Source organism: Callithrix jacchus, chromosome 2 (assembly GCF_049354715.1).
Source record: "Callithrix jacchus isolate 240 chromosome 2, calJac240_pri, whole genome shotgun sequence".
In the NCBI taxonomy this organism is placed as follows: Eukaryota; Metazoa; Chordata; class Mammalia; order Primates; family Cebidae; genus Callithrix; species Callithrix jacchus.
In genome coordinates this window covers 193422098-193441690 of record NC_133503.1, presented here as the reverse complement: position 1 = coordinate 193441690, position 19593 = coordinate 193422098, and the positions used below count along the sequence as shown (strand labels likewise).

The 19593-nt window shown below is 34.0% G+C and overlaps 1 long non-coding RNA gene across 1 annotated transcript in view; it reads right to left on the bottom strand.

Annotated features, from left to right (window-relative positions):
* Positions 1 to 2109: 2109 nt before the first annotated feature.
* LOC118151596 (uncharacterized) overlaps positions 2110 to 19593 on the bottom strand; it is a 91104-nt gene continuing 73620 nt past the window's right edge. Inside the window, exons 3-4 of the long non-coding RNA XR_004739993.3 lie at positions 3824 to 3948; positions 2110 to 3620 (exon numbers count right to left, since the gene is read on the bottom strand). This is a non-coding gene — a long non-coding RNA (uncharacterized LOC118151596). The remainder of the gene's footprint in view (positions 3621 to 3823; positions 3949 to 19593) is intronic.

Sequence of the window (19593 nt, the reverse complement as noted above, 5' to 3'; positions counted from 1 at the left end):
AGCTCATTATTCCCAAGTAGCATTTGGTAATTTCTCTTCCTATTAGCAATATGTAGTATTGTTTCATGCTTTTAGAACTTACATAAGCTATATGATAATGTACATATCCTTCTGCAACCTCTAAACTTTATTTTACATTTTAGTTATTTATCCACGTTAGCACATATAGGCCCATTTTATTTCTTGCTGCTGCTATGGAATATTCCATTGTTTGAAACAATTACAGTTACTTGTGCAATTTTGGCTGAGAAGGAAATAAGCAGGTCACCTACTTTGCTACAACAAGCAATACTATGATGGAGATGCCTGGATGTGTTTCCTTGGGTCAACGTGGGAACATGGGAGTGTTTCTTCAGGACACAACACTGGATTGCTAAGTCATAGGGTATTTGTATCTTTAAAACTAAATGTCTTCTAATTGGTCCTTGAGGAGGCTTTATTATTAATATTTTCACTGGCTGTATATTAGTGTCCCCCTCTTCTCACCACCATCAACAAGTAGTTGTAGAATGTTGGGAGTGATGCAATAACTTATTTTCTTGTTAATTTGCATTATTCTTATTATAAGAAATAGTCAAGAATTTTGCGCACAAAAGTCATGATTCAACTTTTCAGTGCTTTTCACGTTAGTGGATGATATCACCATCAATTTGGTTGGACCTGCCAGAAATCTAGAGGTCATTCTTGGCCTCTCTATCTCTCTAATTGATCATCAGGCTCTTTTGATTCTTCATCACATGTACGCTTCATTTCCTTGTACTTTTCACATCTCTGTAAGCATCCTGGTCCAAGCCACCATTCTTGGTCTATATACAACTACAGCAGTCTCCCAGCTGGTAGTGGGCTACCTAGTTTTGTCTCCTTACATTGTGGTATCCATCTAAACATAAACTAGGATGATTGCTTTTAGAAGAAATTATGATCCTATGTTATTTTTTAGTTAAGTAATTGAAATGAGTAGTCAACATAAATATTCCTCTCTCTCTTTTCTCGGACACACACACAGGAATGCACAAACACACAGACACAGATACACACATATTTGCCAATAAACATAAAATAATAGGCTTTCTAGGCTTTGACTTTATTAATCTTTTTCAAAATGTAGCAGTATTTCTCTATATCAATAAGTTATTAACATAAGGATTGATGTTTTTGATATAATATTTAAATAAAATGAGATTATTTTCTATAAAATTAAACACAGTCACTTAAAAGACTGAAGATTTTTTTCTAGTCCTTACATAGTATCTTAATATTACATATTACCAGCTATTTTCCTTCCAACAAATTAAGTCTAAGATTACTCAACCAGGATTCTAAACAACAAACGCATTTCTATAACTAAAAGTTATAAAATAGTATTTCAGTGATCATCCATTAAAATTTTTCACTTACCTAACATTCTTTTCAAATCATTATTATCTAAAATTATAATGTGCAGTTTATCCTTTCACACAATTTAAGTTAAATCTTTGGTCAAATGGTATTTTTCTCCCTATTATAAATCTCTGATCATGAACCCGTTAAATGTGTTCTGACAGAACTGCAGAGTGAGATAGTAATTTTCCGTTAAGTTTAGCCAGACTGTTTTGACAATTACTTTTACAAAAGGTTATACTTTACATAATATTTTAGTGCATGCTTAGAGTGTTTTAAAAATCATTTTTAAAAAGGTTAGAATACTAGTTTGTATGTCTAAGTTAATGTATTGCAAATCAAAAATATTTCCATGCAGACAATAAAAGTAAGAATATATAACTTTGGTATAAAGTGTGTACCATGGTTTAAATTGTTGCCCATCTAGTTAAACATAGTGCCCAGCTGTTACAATGCTGTATCCCGAGAAGTGCATTATCTAAGAGATCCTGTGGATTGAAAAATGCCAAAGCTACTAATTTGAGATTATTTGAAATATTTTGGTTTAGGCTTAGGGATGACCTCTATTTAGGAAGCTTTAAAGTTCTCATCTGACAGTGGTAGCCCTTAGGAAAAACCTCAAGATACTATATTTGATGTCTCTGCTATATATTTGCAAGGGAGAAGATGCTGACTTCTCTGAATTTCTAATCACATTAATTTGTCAAATAATATTTTTTCTCATAAGTATCAGCATTGTAGTTGTCCAAATATATGCCAAATTACTTCACGTTCTTTGTTACATAGACCCTCTGACCCAATTAGTCTTAGCACTCTGAAGAGGAGATGATAGGCCACCCATTTTCTGCTGTACCATGCCAATTGCGGGTGTCCTTCCACGTTCACATGGGTGTTAAAAATATGCCTTGATCCCCTAAGGAAATAGACAGCTAGTTTTTGGATAGCTATTCGTCTTCCTGATGGGAAGAAATGCATTGCATATTATCTTCCATCACTTAGTAAAAAGTCTTCATGAGCTTACTTGCAGGTGGTTTGTACTTCAGACTATAAAATGTCAGATATGGTTTATCCTTAGTTAAGAGCCAAGGGTTGTGATTTCATCATACTAAGAAAATTCTCTTAACAAATTACAATCTGTTGATTCAGTCAAGAAGTATCATGTTTCAATATTATTCTAGGAACTTAATTTTTGAAGAATGATTATTCTAAATATTAGCTCAGTGACAAATTATTTTAAGGTTGAATTGGTTTCCTAGGGCTTTCATAACAAAATACCACAAACTGGGTGCCTACATAAGCAAAAATATATTCACTAAGAGTTCTGGGGTCACAAGTCCAAAACCAAGGTGTTGGCTAGAGCTTATTCCTTTTGTAGCCTCTGGGGAAGGCTCTTTCCTTGTATCCTTCAGCTTCTGATAGTCTCAGGCATTCCTCTGGGGTTTGTGGCAGCATAACTCCAAAATCTGATTCTGTCTTCACATGGCTTTCTCCTCTGTGTGTGTGTGTGTCTTCACATAGTTTTCTCTCTCTCTCTCTCTCTTTCTCTCTGTGTGTGTGTGTGTGTATGTGTGTGTCCAAATTTTCCTCTTATAAAAGGACATCAGTTATAGTGGGTTGAGGGTCCACCCTACTATAGTGTGAACTCCACTTAGCCAATTATATCTGCAATGACCCTTTTCCCAAACGATATCACATTCTGAGGACTGGGGGTTAGGATTTCAACAAATCCCTTTGGGAGACACAATTCAACCATAACAGATGGTTATCTAAAAATATTAAATATTGATTGTTAATTGCTGGGTATAGGCATATGGGAGGTCTATTATAAAGCAACTTTCATGAGGAGTGGAAATGAAATTGTTTATACTTTTAAACCGGAAATTCATAATGTGTGAAAATGTTTATTCAATTTAACTAAGTAATTGTGTGTTATACACAATCTGCAAGTGAAATCATGGTATTCATCAATTCAGTCAGAAAAACACACCCGTAAATTACTCTCACTCCATGGTCAGCTAGCTACGATTCCTCAATAATTTCTTGCTTATGATGTTTCTTAATTTGTTAAGATGAAAGATGGAAATCCACACCACAATATTATTGTCATGTATGGAATACTCTGCAGGTTGAAAGTAGAATTCTGGGGACAGGCTGTGTAATTTGGAATTCAGGCTCTGTCACTTACCAGGAATTCAGACCTGGGCAATTTACTTAGCTTCAGTCTGCCATCATTTCTTTACCTGCACAACAAGGATAAACATGTTAACTATGTGATGTGGTCATATTGAAGTAAGGCAAATCTTCTAAAGTACGTACAAAAGAGTCTGATGACTAAAAACGGCTTAATGTTTTCTGTTCTAGTTATTGTTAAAATATCCATTATTCTTTGATATATAAAATAATTATCTTTTAGACACATAACATATTAATTAATGATACTTACAAAGACACTTAGAAGAATATAAATGCAGTGTACGTAATCCTTCACCCATCCATGCTTGCTCCGGTTGGAATTGCTGTTAGTTTGGGAATCTTCCAGATGTTCATGTTCTTCTATATACTGTACATCTTTTGAGAAACAAGCATAGTTTACTGAATATAGTAATTCCTTTATTGAGATGGGACCATACTCTTTTAACTTATTTTCATACCCTCTCACAACCACCACACCAAATCAATGGGAGTACATTTTTATAAAATTCTGACATAATAGTCTACAATGTGAAATTAGCAGTGTATTTAGAATATCCTTTTTTATGAGTACACGGGTGGCTTCCACATTTACATATAAATCAATTGTAAGAACCGTTTCATGTACATATACACATGTTTAACTGGGATAAATTTCTGAATTAAAATTATATGATTTTTAATTTTGCAGATAGTGTTATACTGCTCTCTATTCATTTTTCTTTGTGGTTTATTTTTATTTATTGTGTATAATTATATTAAAAGACACTGTTTTGGCAGTGGCTGCTAATTGTTTCCAAACAACCTCACAGCAACTTGATATCCAAATTTTAATACATGAAAATATTATGTTTTTAACCCCTTGGGTATATACTCAGTAATGGGATTTCTAGGTCAAATGGTATTGCTGTTTCTAGATCCTTGAGGTATCACTATACTGTCTTACACAATGGTTGAACTGATTTACACCCACACCAACAGAGTAAAAGCATTCCTATTTCTCCACATCCTCTCCAGCATCTGTTGTTTGCTGACTTTTTAATAATCACTATTCTAACTGGTCTGAGATGGTATCTCATTGTGATTTTGATTTGCATTTCTTTAGTGACCAGTGATGGTGAGCTTTTTATCATATGTTTCTTGGCCACATAAATGTCTTCTTTACTATAAAGACATATGCACCCATGTGTTTATTGCAGTACTATTCACAATAGCAAAGACTTGGAACAAACCCAAATGCCCATGAATGATAGAGTAGATAAAGAAAATGTGGCACTTATACACCATAGAATACTATGCTGCCATAAAAAAGAATGCATTCATGTCCTTTGCAGGGACATGAATGAAGCTGGAAACCATCATTCTCAGCAAACTAACACAGGAACAGAAAACCAAACTCTGCATGTTCTCACTCATAAGTGAAAACTGAACAATGAGAACACATGGACACAGCGGGGGAACATCACACACTGGGGTCTGTTGGAGAACGGGCCTAGGGGAGGGATAGTATTAGGAGAAATACTTAGTGTAGATGACAGGATGATGAGTGCTGAAAACCACTGTGGCACTTGTATACCTACATAGCAAACCTGCACGCTATGCACCTGTATCCCAGAACATAAAGTATAATTAAAAAACTATAACAAATTATGTTAGAAATATTACTTTATTATTTTATGTTACTATATTAATAATGTTGAAAATCATTTTCTATTTTAATTAGTCTTCACATTTTTTTGTGAATTGCCTGATCGAAGTATTTGCTAATATTTCTTATTGAATTCTTTCTCTCTCTCTCTGATTGATTTGTAGGTTTTTATGGACTTTCATTATTTTTTCTGGAACATACATTATTCAGTTTTATTCTGTAAACTATTATTTTTTTCTTATATCTTATTTTATAGGTCTATTTTAATTAATATGTGAATATGTTGCTGATTTTCATGTTTACACAAATCTTTCAAAACAAATTATCACTAACATATTTTTGTATACTTTTACCTAATTTTTAAAAAAATTCATTTGCACTTGTAAATCTTTAATCCACTTGAAAATGAACTTTGGAAGTTTTGAGCTAGTACTGATATATAATTTAAGACATTAAGCTTGTTGTTTAAACACTGTTTAGTGAATAATCCACCTATTATTTGTTACATAGAAATATACAAGAATATAATAGATATGTCATATTTCTAAATTGTGTCCTAGTTTTACTCAATATATCTGCCCAGTGGAGACAAAGAACTAAATAAAAGTTACATTCTTTTGTATCCATAAATTTTCTCCTCTTTCTTTCTGCTTTGATATTATGTATATGAAATAAATAATTCTAAATAGATTATTTTTTCATAAATACCTTTTATTTGATTCACAGTTAATAATTATTTGAAAATCTATGTTTGTTGAATTCAAACTTATCAGCTTGTCTTCATTTCCTTCTTACTGGGGTTAAAGCCAATAGAAATTTTTTAGAGGTAATCTAGGATCAATACATTCTAGTTCTTGCATTCAAAAAATGTTTATTTTATTTTCATATTTGAATTATTTGTCTATGAACGTAATTATGTGTTCCAATTTCTAGCATAGATCAATTTAATATGTAAATTAACTTTCTCCAATATATGTAACAGAATGTGTATGTCCTTCAATATACATAAAGTTAATATATATCAAACAAGTTAGTTCAGTTCGGACAAAGATGGTGCCTTATTCAATAAATATTGCTAACAGAAAAGACTTATCTCTCAAAGTAGATGAAATTGTATCTATTTTATACCATAAAAAAACAAAGTCCAATAAATCGAACATTTAAGTGCAACTTGTAAGGTAATATAAATCTTAGCTGAAAAATTGAAAAATTAATAAATCATATATTTTAAACTAGGGATTATTGAAATTTTTTAATTATAAAAGAAAATATGAAGTCTATAAAATATAAAATTAAATAACACATTTTAAATTAAACTTAAATTAGGTGTAAAAGATTGCATAAAATCAATAAAGATAAGTAGATTGAAAATACATTTGAAATAGTTGTTGATAATAATTTAAGGACTACAATATACAAAGGTCTCATACAATTGGACTAACAACTAAAAAGGGGAATGGGCAAAGAATAGACAGAAGATCAGAGTACATAGTTCAGAGAAAAGGAAGTCCAAGTGGACAATACATATTTGAAAATATTTCATGAAGCCTCATTATGAGACTTCATGAAAGCGATATAAAAACTTTGTAGAAACATACCAAAAAGTAAGGGAACTAAAGCTGTAAACTGAATCTGAAGCAAAGTTCAATGCTTTTTTGGGCCCATATTAATACTCAGTGAAATTGAATTGTTTATCCCTTTACCCAATCTCCTTGAGAAATGAAAGAAGTAATCCTCTGTAAACAAATATTATCTTGCACTTTATAATCACTGTATAAACAATGTCCACCATACAATAAAAATTTACTAGACATGCAAAAAGACAGAAAAATGTGACCCACAATCAAAAGAACATAACATAGCTTAAGTAATATAAAAGGGTTTATATTCAAAGATTTAATGTTCGTATACCTGGAATCTGAGGGGAAAGGAGAAGCTGGGGAAGAAGACTTATTTGATGAGATAATGGCTGAGAAATTTTCTAAACTGATAAAAGATGACAATGAATAACCCATTACTAGACGTAACAATGTGAATGAATCTCGCAAATGCAATGTCAAGTAAAAGAAGTGAGACACAAAGGAATAAACAGTGTAATTCCAACTATACATCCAACAAAGGACTAATATTTAGAACCTACAAAGAATTCAAACAAATCAACAACAACAACAAAATAAATAATATCATTAAAAAGTAGGCAAATGACATACAAAATGCTTTTTCAAAGAAGGTACACAAACGGTCCATAAACGTATGAAAAAATGGCCAGCATCACTAATCATCAGGGAAATGCAAATTGAAACCACAGTGAGATATCACCTTACTCCAGCCGGAATGGCCATTATTAAAAAGTCAAAAAACAACAGATGTTGGTGCAGACGTGGTGAAAAGGGAATGCTTATACACTGCAGGTGGGAAAGTAAATTTACTCTATGGAACAGCAAAGAAGATTTCTCAAGTAACTAACAACAGATCTACCCTTCAACTCAGCAATCCCACTACTGGGTATCTATCCAAAGGAAAAAAAGTCATTATATTAAAAAGACATTTGCATGTGTACGTTTATCACAGCACAATTGCAAAGATATGGAGTTAACCTACATGTCCATCAGGGATGAGTGGATAAAGATGTGGTATATATACCATGGATTACTACATAGCCATAAAATAAGAGTGAAATAATGTCTTTTACAGCAACTTGGATGGAACCGGAGGCCATTATCCTAAGTGAAGTAACTCAATAAGAGAAAGGAAAATACCACGTTCCCGAACTATAAGTGAGAGCTAAGTTACGAGTACACAAAGGCTAAAGAATAATAAACATTTGGGACTCAGAATGCGGGTGGCAGGGAGGTGAGATGAAAAATTACCTATTGGGTTCTGGTGATGGGTAAGTTAAAAGCCTAGAGTTTATTACTATACAATTTATCCATGTAACCGAAACCATCTGTACCCCTCTAAAGCTAATGCAATAAAAAAATTAAAAGTTGTGTAATTTCATTACCTAAGATTTAAAACCGTATAATATTAATTTACATTGTTAAAATCGGAATAGTTGTTACTTTTGGGAAGAGGGAGTGAGTATTGTTTGGGAAGGTACATTTGATATTTTTCTGGAGTATGGTTTTAATTGAACAAGTTGCTTCTTTCTAATATCTGAGGATAATGTTGGTATGAAGATAAGGAAGACTGCATTTTGAACAGGTAATACCACAGTCTCTGCTGCAGCCCTAAAATCTCAGCTTAGATTTGGCTGTTTGACTTCGCTAAGTTAAATCTGGTGCTCCAAGGCTAGGTATTGATAAGAATTCCTTGTTTGTTCTAGCAAATTTTCACCTAGAAAGACGTTAAACAAATTTAAATTCAAAAATTTACTTTTTGATCCAGAAAATTACCGCAGTTCAATTTATATAGGTAAGGACTAAAATCATTTGGACCAATGCCCTCATATATAATTAATAGATTGTTCATCTGGACAGTTACTAGACAACAATCAATGCTTGTTATATGAACCTAGTCATACTGTGTTTACCAATGCTACACGATTAGATCACAAATACTTCTTAATCACAATCTCTTTTCTACCTTGAAAACCTCATTCTGAATCACTTTATCCACTGTTCCAGAAATGTATTTTCAAAAACCAAAACTCTTTTTCCTTTATCGGTACTACTTCTCTCTCAATATGGTATTCTATCTTGCAATAGTAAACCTCATTTATAATATAATAATATAAATATATTAAAATCAAAATCTATCTAGAAGTATGTGTGTGTGTGTGTGTGTGTGTCTGTCTGTCTGTCTGTCTGTATGTAGTGTTTTGGTGGTATTTTTCTTCTGAACTCAAAAAAGTCTCATTTTTCTGGGTCAGAGGTTCCTATTAGCAGTCCACAGATAATAGGTTTGTATACACAAAGCATATATGCATTTTAAACAGTTTCTTTAATCATATCCAGGAAATGTAAGAAACTTTGCTGCATCCTCACACACTTTACCCTGAAAACGTAAGAACTTTGAGAAGTTCATGGACAAAATCAAGTTCTCAAGAATGCAATGGAATTATCATAGAAGAAGGTAGGCTTTTGCTTCTGCTTCCTTTTTTGAGAGGCGTGTAGCGTTTACATAAATGCACCTAGAGAAGGGCATGGATGTCTTTTGGCAACTCTACTTTTTTGCTGTCTTGCTTATTGGTAGGTAAAGGCAAAGACTATGGGAGTTGATTTTCTATTTTAAGGAACTCTGACTTCACAAAGTCCTGAGGGTCTGAGGCAGCTCTCTGATATGGCTTGGATGTGTGTACCACACAAATATCATGTTGAAATGTAATCTCTAATGTTGTAGGAGGAGCCTTGTGGAAGGTGTTTGGATCATGGGGACAGATCCCTCATGAATTGCTTAGCACCATCCCCTTGTGATGAGGGAGTGCTCGCTCTGGTAGTTCACAGGAAATATGGTTGTTTAAAATCGCATGAAACCTCTCCCTTCTCTCTCTTGCTCTTATTCTCGCCATGTGATGTGCTTGCTCCCACGTAGCCTTCTGCCATGATTGTATGCTTCTTGAGACATCACTAGAAGCAGATGCCAACACCACAGAGGCCTACAGAATTGTGCGTCCATTAAAACACCTTTCTTCATAAAGTACCAGCCTCAGACATTTCTTTTTTCTTTTTTCTTTTGAGAAAGAGTTTCGCTCTTGTTACCCAGGCTGGAGTGCAATGGCGCGATCTCGGCTCACCGCAACCTCCGCCTCCTGGGTTCAGGCAATTCTCCTGCCTCAGCCTCCCGAATAGCTGGGATTACAGGCACGCGCCACCATGCCCAGCTAATTTTTTGTATTTTTAGTAGAGACGGGGTTTCACCTTGTTGACCAGGATGGTCTCCATCTCTTGACGTCTTGATCCACCCGCCTTGGCCATGAAGATGCAAGAACAGACTACAGGACCCCTCAGAAAGGAGGCACAGAGAGACAACTCAACTGTTAAGTTAAAAGGCATTTGATGTTCAAACATGACTCAGGCTAGGTGGTTAAAAGAAGTGACCAGGCTGCCTCCTAATGAAACTGTCCCTTTCTAGTAGTGTTCTTATTACAAATATCCTTTAGGACCCTGCACCAATAAGAGGCTTTTATTGTCACTGACTCAAAATAGTGGCACTGAAGCCTCAAATAATTTCATGCAAAGTGCCAGTTATTTAAGTCATGGTAATTGGAAGTAAACTTTAAAATTATTAAATTATTCAAGTGTAGAAAATTGTAAGTTCTCTACCAACTGATCTAAATATTTTTTCTATCAAAAGAAGCATTTATGCATTTGAGAACTATTACTGCACTCAGAAGTGTAGATTTTAACAGTTACTTATCAAAACTTGTACATGTTCAAAAGAGGCATTTGAAACTCCTAGATTTCAACTCTTATACAGTTAAAGGAAATATAAGCTTGCATCTAAAGAGATTAAAAAGTCACATGGGCTTCCCTTGTAGCACTGTTTTCACCACTGAAATAGTAATTATTATTAGATCTAATTATTACTATTATCTAACAAATATCACTTTACACCAGGAACATCCTTCATACCCCTAGGGTTGCCTCCATTCTAACATTGCTCACTGTTGGGTGTGGAGTATCATAAAGGGTAGTTAAATTTCTAACTGGAAATCTTAAAAATAGAAAGTGATACCATATTTGTTTAAAATTTCTGTCATTTTGATTCTCAAATCTGGGTTTTAAAATTCAAATTTAAAATCTCCATTGATGTTATACGCATTATGTATTAACAGTGTTATTTATTGCAATTTTTCTAATCTCATAATATTTCCAGAAGAGAATCACACCTTTTGGTTTACCCTAAAACAACTCAGGTGAATGTAAAAATGCGTTTGATTTTTACTGGAATCTACTTGCAGATCAGACTTTGAGCTATTATTCTGTAACTTCATATTGCATTCCTGCCTGCCAGGACTGTGGAGCTGGGATAGCCTTCTGGCCACTCCTCAGGAGACTTCGGGGCATTTCACTCAGGGCTGGTGCTTGTGCTTGCTGCTGGGGAATCCTAGGGTGAACTTTCCTGGTCCATCTCTACCCAGCTTTATTCCCTCTTCTCAGACTTAACGGGGAGCTCAGGCCACTGTGCATTCCACAGACCAGCCCATTGCCTGAGCCAACAGAGAGCTTCTCTCAGTAAACAAAGGCCAAGCATAAACCTGACTGTTACTGCTACAACCTACAATCAGCTCCTATCTATCTGCAAGCACTACCTACTAGCCTGGAGGCTAAACTTCACAATCCAACACAACAAAATCTATCAACCCAGTGCATAACACTTGGGAATTATGTATATTTCCTGAAACTTCTGCCATTCCAGCCCTACAGGAGCCCATAAGCCTGCTCACACACCAAAAGTATATTGCTACTATAACCAGCATTTGTGAAAGCAACCACTAAGACTATGTATAACCAAGAAATGCATAGAGTCTTTGCCGTTGAAAGTACACAGAACCAAAGCCAGATGAACCCATGTTACATACACTAGTCACATCTTCAAGGGAAAAGAAAACCTATTTAAACGAAATTAAATTCAAAAATAAGAAGATAAGATAGTTTCTCCATATGAAAATAAAAATATAATTCTGAAAGTATGAAAATAAAAGAAGAGTGATGTGACACCCTCAAAGGATCACACTAACTCTCAAGCAATGAATCCTAACCAAAAGAAAATCTTTGAATGCCAGATAAAGAATTCATAATGACAATTTTAAAGAAGCTCAATGGGATTCAAGAGACAGCTCGATGGGATTCAAGAATCCAAAAAAGTCAATTTAGGATATGATTTAAAAATTTGGCTGGGCACAGTGGCTGAAGCCAGGAATTCCAGCACTTTGGGAGGCCGAGGTGGGCAGATAAACTGAGGTCAGGAGTTCGAGACCAGCCTGGCCAACATGGATAAACTCTTTCTGTACTAAAAATACAAAATTAGCCAGCAGTGGTGGCACATGCCCGTAATCCCAGCTACTGGGGAGGCCGAGGCAGTAGAATGGCTTGAACCTGGGAGGCAGAGGTTGTGGTGAACCAAGATTGCATCATTGTACTCCAGCCTGGGCAACAAGAGCAAAACTCCATCTAAAAAATAAATAATAAATATAATAAAATTATCGAAGAGACAGATATTTTTTGAAAATAAGCAAATAAAAGAACTTTTGAAATTAAAAAGCTTATTGAAGGAATTACAAAATATAGCTGAAAGCTTATAAATTGACTAGCCCAAGCAGAAGCATCTTAGAGATTGAAGGTAAGTCTTTCAAATTAATTTAATCAGGCAACAATAAGGAAAATAATTTTTCGAATGAGCAAATCTATCTAGTGCGTAAAATGTCTGAATCCACAGGTGATAGATATTCCTGAAAAAAAAGATAAAACAAAAGTTTGGGAAACTTATTTGAGAAAATAATTGAGGAAAATGTCACTAGTCTTGCTGTAGATTTATATATCCAGATATAAGAGGCTCAGAGCACTCTAGGAAGACACATTGTAAAGACTTAACTGAGACATATAAACATCAGATCACATAAAGTCAGTGTGAGGGGAAAAATCATAAAATGAGCAAGAGAAAAATATCACAAAGAAAATCCCATCTGATAAACAGTGAACTTCTTAGTCAAAACCTTGAAAACAAGAAGAGATCGGGTTCTGTTTTCAGGAAAATACTGTCAACCATGAATTTTTGTAACCTGCTAGAAGCAGGTTACAAAAGCATTCATTTATGTAAGCTTCATAAATGAATGAGAAATAAAGTATTTCCCAGATAAGGAAATGCTAAAGGAATTTGTCATCAATAACCAGCCCTTTTAAAAATGCTCAAGGGAGTTGTACACATGGAAATAAAGGTTGATATTTGCTGTCATAAAAACACATGAAATTATGAAATTTACAAGTCCTATAAAACAGTTACACAAATGGGAATGCAAAGCAACTATATACCAATTAACATTATGACAGGAGCAAAACCTCAAATATTGACACTAACTTTGAATGTAAGTAGATTAAATGTTCTCCTTAAAAGAGATAGATTGGCTGAATGGATTGAAAAATACGTGATCTCATTACATGCTGCTTGTAAGAAACTCACCTAATTGGTAAAGGCACTTTTAGGATGAAGCTAAAGCGGTTGAAAAAGATGTCCCACAGAAATGGAAATCAAGAGTGAGCAGGAGTGGCTGTTCTTATAGCAGATAAAAGAGATTTTAAATCAGTAACAGTAAAAAAGACAAAGTCGGTCACTGTATGGGATTACCTCAACAAGAAAATATAACAATTGTAAATATATCTGCTCCTACTATCAGAGCACCCAGATTTTTAAGACAAATTCTACTCAATATAAGAGAAGATATGGAGAGTCATATGATAATTATAGGGACTTCAACACCCACTGACAACACTAGGCAGTCCATCAAGACAGAAATGAACAAAAGAACCCTGTACTTAAATTAGACTAGATCAAATGGACTTAACAGATGTGTATACGACACTCTCTCCAACAACTGCAGAATATACTCTCTTCTCCTCAGTGCTTTGAATATTCTCCAATATACGCCAGATATTAGGCCACAAATCACATCTGAATAAATTTTTTAAAGTTGAAATCACATCATATATCTTCTTGGATCACCATGGAATAAAACTAGAAATGAATTCCAAGAGGAACTCATACATAAAAATTGCAAATACATAAAAATTAAACAATCTGCTGCTGAATGTTCTTTGGTTCAAAGATGGAATTAAGATGAAAATTAAAACTTTTTGAAAAGAGTGAAAATGGAGACATAACATACCAGAGCCAACACCTCTGGAATACAGCAAAAGTAGTGCTAAGAAGGGGGCTTATAGTGTTAAATATCTAAACCAAAAACCAGAAAGATCACAAAATAATAACCTAGTGTTGTATCTCAAAGAACTAGAAAAATAAGAGAAAACTAAGTGCAATGCTATCAGAAGAAAAGAAATAACAAAGATGGGGCAGAACTAAATAAAATTGAGACATGTATGTATGTGTGTGTGTGTGTGTGTGTGTGTGTGTGTGTGTATATATATATATATGTATATGTGATTAACAAAATGAAAGTTGGTTGTGTGATAAGATAAACAAAATTGATAGGCCAGTAGCTATAGTAACCAAGAAAAGAAAAGAGAAGATTGAAATAAGCACAATCAGAAATAAAAAAGGAGGCATTACTAATGATACCACAGATACGGCAAAGATTGTCCGAGACTACTGTGCTCACAAACTAGAAAACCGAGAGGAAATGAATGAAATCCTGGAGGCATACAACCTCCTAAGTCTGAACCAGAAGGAACTAGAAATCATGATCAGACCAATAGCAAGTAGTGAAATTAAGTCAGTTATTTAAGAAAATTTCCCGGCCGGGAGCGGTGGCTCAAGCCTGTAATCCCAGCATTTTGGGAGGCTGAGGCGGGTGTATCATGAGGTCAAGAGATCGAGACCATCCTGGTCAACATGGTGAAACCCTGTCTCTACTAAAAATACAAAAAAAAAAAAATTAGCTGGGCATGGTGGTGTGTGCCTGTAATCCTAGCTACTCGGGAGGCTGAGGCAGGAGAATTGCCTGAACCCAGGAGGCAGAGGTTGCAGGGAGCCGAGATTGCGCCATTGCACGCCAGCCTGGGTAACAAGAGTGAAACTCCGCCTAAAAAAAAAAAAAAAAAAAAAAAAAATTCCCAATGCAAATAATCCCTGGAACAGATTGAATCACAGCCAAATTCTACCAGGCATTCAAAGAAGAACTGATATGAATTATGCTGAAATTGTTCCACAAAATTAAGGGGAAAAATCCTTCTGAACTCATTTTGTGAAGCCAGCATCATGCTGACATCAAAATCAAACAAGGGCACAACAACAAAGAAAACACTATGGGACACGATTCCTGATGAACATAGATACAATAATCCCCAAACAAATACTAGCAAACCAAATCCAACAGCACATCAAAAAGCTAACACACCATAACCAAATGAGTTTTATTCTAGGGACGTAAGGATGGTTCAACACAAGTAAATCAAGAAATGTGATTCATCACACAACAGAATTAAAAAGAAAAATAGTATGATCATCTCAATAGATGCAGAAAAAACATTTGATAAAAATCAGCATCCTTTATGATTAAAATTCTCAACAAACTAGGCATAGAATGAACATACCTAAAAATAATAAAAGCCATATATGACAGATCCCCAGCCAATATCATATTGAATGAGGGAAAGTTGACATTATTCTTTTTAAGAACTGGAACAAAATAAGGATGCTCATTTTCACTGCTTCTATTCAACGTGGTACTGGAAGTCCTAGTGACAGCTATCAGACAAGGGAAAGAAATAAAAGGCACCCAAATTGGAGAAGCAGGATTCAAATCATTCCTCTTCACTGATGTTATAATCCTATACCTAGAAAACACTAACAAAACCTCATAGATTTGATAAGTGAATTCAGCAAAGTTTCAGGATACAAAAATTAATGTAAAAAAAAGTCAGTAGCATTTATATGCACCAAAAAAAAAAAAAAAACAAGCTGAGAACCAACTAAAGAAATCAATCTCATTTACAATAACTGCACATAAAAAGTACCTAGAAATACATTAACCAAGGAGGTGAAAGATCTCTACAAGGAGAACCATAAAACATTGATGCAAGAAATCATAGATGTGATAAACAAATGCAAAAGAGTCTCATGCTTATGAATTGGAAGAATCAATATTGTTAAAAAAAACTATTCTACTCAAATACATCTACAGATTAATTGCAATTCCAATCAAAATGCCAACATGCTTTTCATATAAATAGAAAAAAATTCTGAAATTCATATGGAGCCAAGGAAGAGCTAGAATAACCAAAGCAATCTTAAGGTAAAAGAGCAAAGCTGGAGGCATTACATTACCTGACTTCAAATTATACCATAGGGCTATAGTAACCAAAACATTGTTTTTCTGTTACAAAAGTAGACCCATAGATAAATGGAACAGAATGGAGAACCCATAAATAAAGTCACATGCCTATAGCCAACTGATCTTTGACAAAGTTAACAAAAACATACACTTGGGAAATGACACCATGTTCAGTAAATGGTGCTGGGAAAATTACATAGACATACACAGAAGAACAAAGTAGACTCATATCTCTTAATATAAAGTTATGAAATAATTATAAAATTATAGAGTTATAAAATAATTAAACTCAAGACTGATCAAAGATTTAAATTTAAGATCTAGGAGTACAGAAACACTAGAAGAAAATCTAGGAAAAACTTTTCAGGACATTGGTCTAGGCGAAGAATTCATGATTGAGGCCACAAAGGTAAATACAACAAAAACAAAAATAGACAAGTGGTACTTGATTAAAATGAAAACTGGAGAGCAAAAGAAATATTTAACAGGGTGAGCAGAAAACATACAGAATGGGAGAAAATATTGGAAAATTATTCATCCAGAAAAAGACATCCAGAATCCGCAAGGAACTAAACAATTCAGCAACGACAATAGCAACAACTTATATATATATATATATAAGTATATATAACTATACATATATAAGTATATATACAACAAATGAAGAATCCCATAAAAGGGTAGACAAATGACATGAACTACAATTTTTCATAAGATACAAATGGCTAAGCATAGAAAAAAAATGCTTAATATCACTAATCACCAGAGAACTGCAAACTAAAACAACGAGATACCATCTTAAACCAGTCAGAATGGTTATTAGTAAAAAGTCAATAAATAACAGATGTTGGAGAGGAGGCAGAGAAAAGGGGACACTTGGCCGGGCGCGGTGGCTCAAGCCTGTAATCCCAGCACTTTGGGAGGCCGAGGCGGGTGGATCACGAGGTCAACAGATCGAGACCATCCTGGTCAACATGGTGAAACCCCGTCTCTACTAAAAATTACAAAAAGTTAGCTGGGCACGGTGGCGCGTGCCTGTAATCCCAGCTACTCAGGAGGCTGAGGCAGGAGAATTGCCTGAACCCAGGGGGCGGAGGTTGCGGTGAGCCGAGATTACGCCATTGCACTCCAGCCTGGGTAACAAGAGCGAAACTCCGTCTCAAAAAAAAAAAAAAAAAGAAAAGGGGACACTTACACAATGTTGATGGGAATGTAAATTAGTACAGCCACTCTGGAACATGGTATGTTGATTTCTCAAGGAACTAAAAATAGAATTGTCATTTAATCCAGCAATGCCACTGCTGAGTATCTACCCAAAGTAAAAGACATAATCATATAAAAAATGTATTTGCACTCATATATTTACATCAGCACTATTCACAATAGCCAAAATATGGAATCAACCTATTATAATATACATAAACACACACACATACAAACACATGTATATACACACATATATGTATACATACTTATATGCATACATGTATAACTACAAATATGAATATACATATATACACAGACATATATAAGTATATAAACAACTATACATATATAAGTATATATAACTATACATATATAAGTATATATACAACTATACATATATATATATATATATAGTAGAATACTAATCAGCCATAAAAAGAATGAAATCCTATCTTTTGCAGTAATATAGATAGAACTGGAGGCAATTATCTTAAGTGAAGCAACTAAGAAACAAAAAATCAAATACAGTATATTCTCACTTCTAAATGGGAGTGAAATAATCTGTACACATGGGCATAGAGAAAGGAATAATAGATACCAGAAACTTGTAAAGGTGAGAGGTGGGAGGATAGTGAGGGTGATAAATTACCTTATGGGTACAATGTATACTATCTGGTTGATGTTTATACAAAAAGCCCAGTCTTCATCACTAGGCAATATATTCATGTAACAAAACTTCCTGTGTAATTCCTATATATTCAGAATTTCACATATATAATACATATACATATATATAATTAAAGAGAATATTCAACAAAAAAGGATGGTTGAGTCTGTACTGAACATGAAGAGACCTTTTTCTTGTCGTTATTCCCTAACAATACAATTCCCTATGCAATGTATTATTCCCTAAAGAATTCCTTAAACAAACATTTCTGAGGAATTTACATTGTATTAGGTATTACAATATAATATTTATAATATAATGCCTCATAATATGGTATTGAGTATACCAACTAGATTACTTATAATACTTAATACAATTGGTAAAAACTATTAGTACCAACTAGATTACTTATAATTCTTAATACAATTAGTAAAAAGAGAATGTGCAGAGGTTATATGCAAATACTATGTCATTTTATATAAACTTGAGCATCAGTGGGTTTATGTATCTGTGGAAGGTCCCAGAATATCCCCTGTGGGTACTGAGGGACACATATACTTACAACCGGGGATTTTACTTCACTAATGCAGAATTTTTAGCAGAGAACTGATGCCCATTAGAGAAAGATTGATTAGTGCTACCTGGGACACTAATTTTTGGAACAGGTGATTCCTAGGCAAGAAGGGTTGAATAATTTTTACAGTTAGACACTTGTTGTACCAGAGAAATGCAGTTTTTAAAAAAAATGCAGATTAGACCCTAGTTAAACATGCAATGTATCAAATACCTTAATATTAGGTGAGTTAGTAAGTAAAATTTCAGCACATGGTAAGAATTTAGGAAAATTTTTTCGACTTTTATCTAGAAAAAATGTTTCTCAAGCCAGGGCAATATTGCCTTCTAGGGCATATTTGGTAATCAATGGCTGGATATATTCGATTTGTACATAACTAGGAACTAGTAGTGTCTTCCATCCTTCGTGGAAGCCAAGGATGATACTGTTTCCTTAACTTAAAAAATCCACAGTTAAACACAAATTGTCTGAAGTTTTATTCTTTTTAATGACACAGTTTTTGAGATCCTAGTGTTCACTAGTAACCTTTCTGAATTTGTAATCACTATACCAAAATACTCTTAACATTTAGATAAAATATTCAGTAACTGCTTAATGGTGACTGAACTCGTACTTATGTTTTTGACTCTGATTCATCATTTCCTGATCAGCAGTTTTTAACATAATTGAAGAACCAACATTCCTTTGAGTTTCATGTTAATTAATAATATGGTTCTGCTCTTTGAAAAATGTGCATGTCTGTAATATCCTTTGATTTCTGTAATATTACCGGAAGTTCCTAGTGACTAAACTCAAATACACTAAATCATTTAGATTTCTAAACTGATGTCCTAAACCCAAAACATGATTGAGATTAATACAGTTCAATCATTTAACTGAGTCAGACGCACAAGATCTAAAATGTGGGCATATATAGAAAAATAGGTTATTTCTAAATAATGAACAAATTGTATTCTAAAATTTTACATTTACTAATTTGG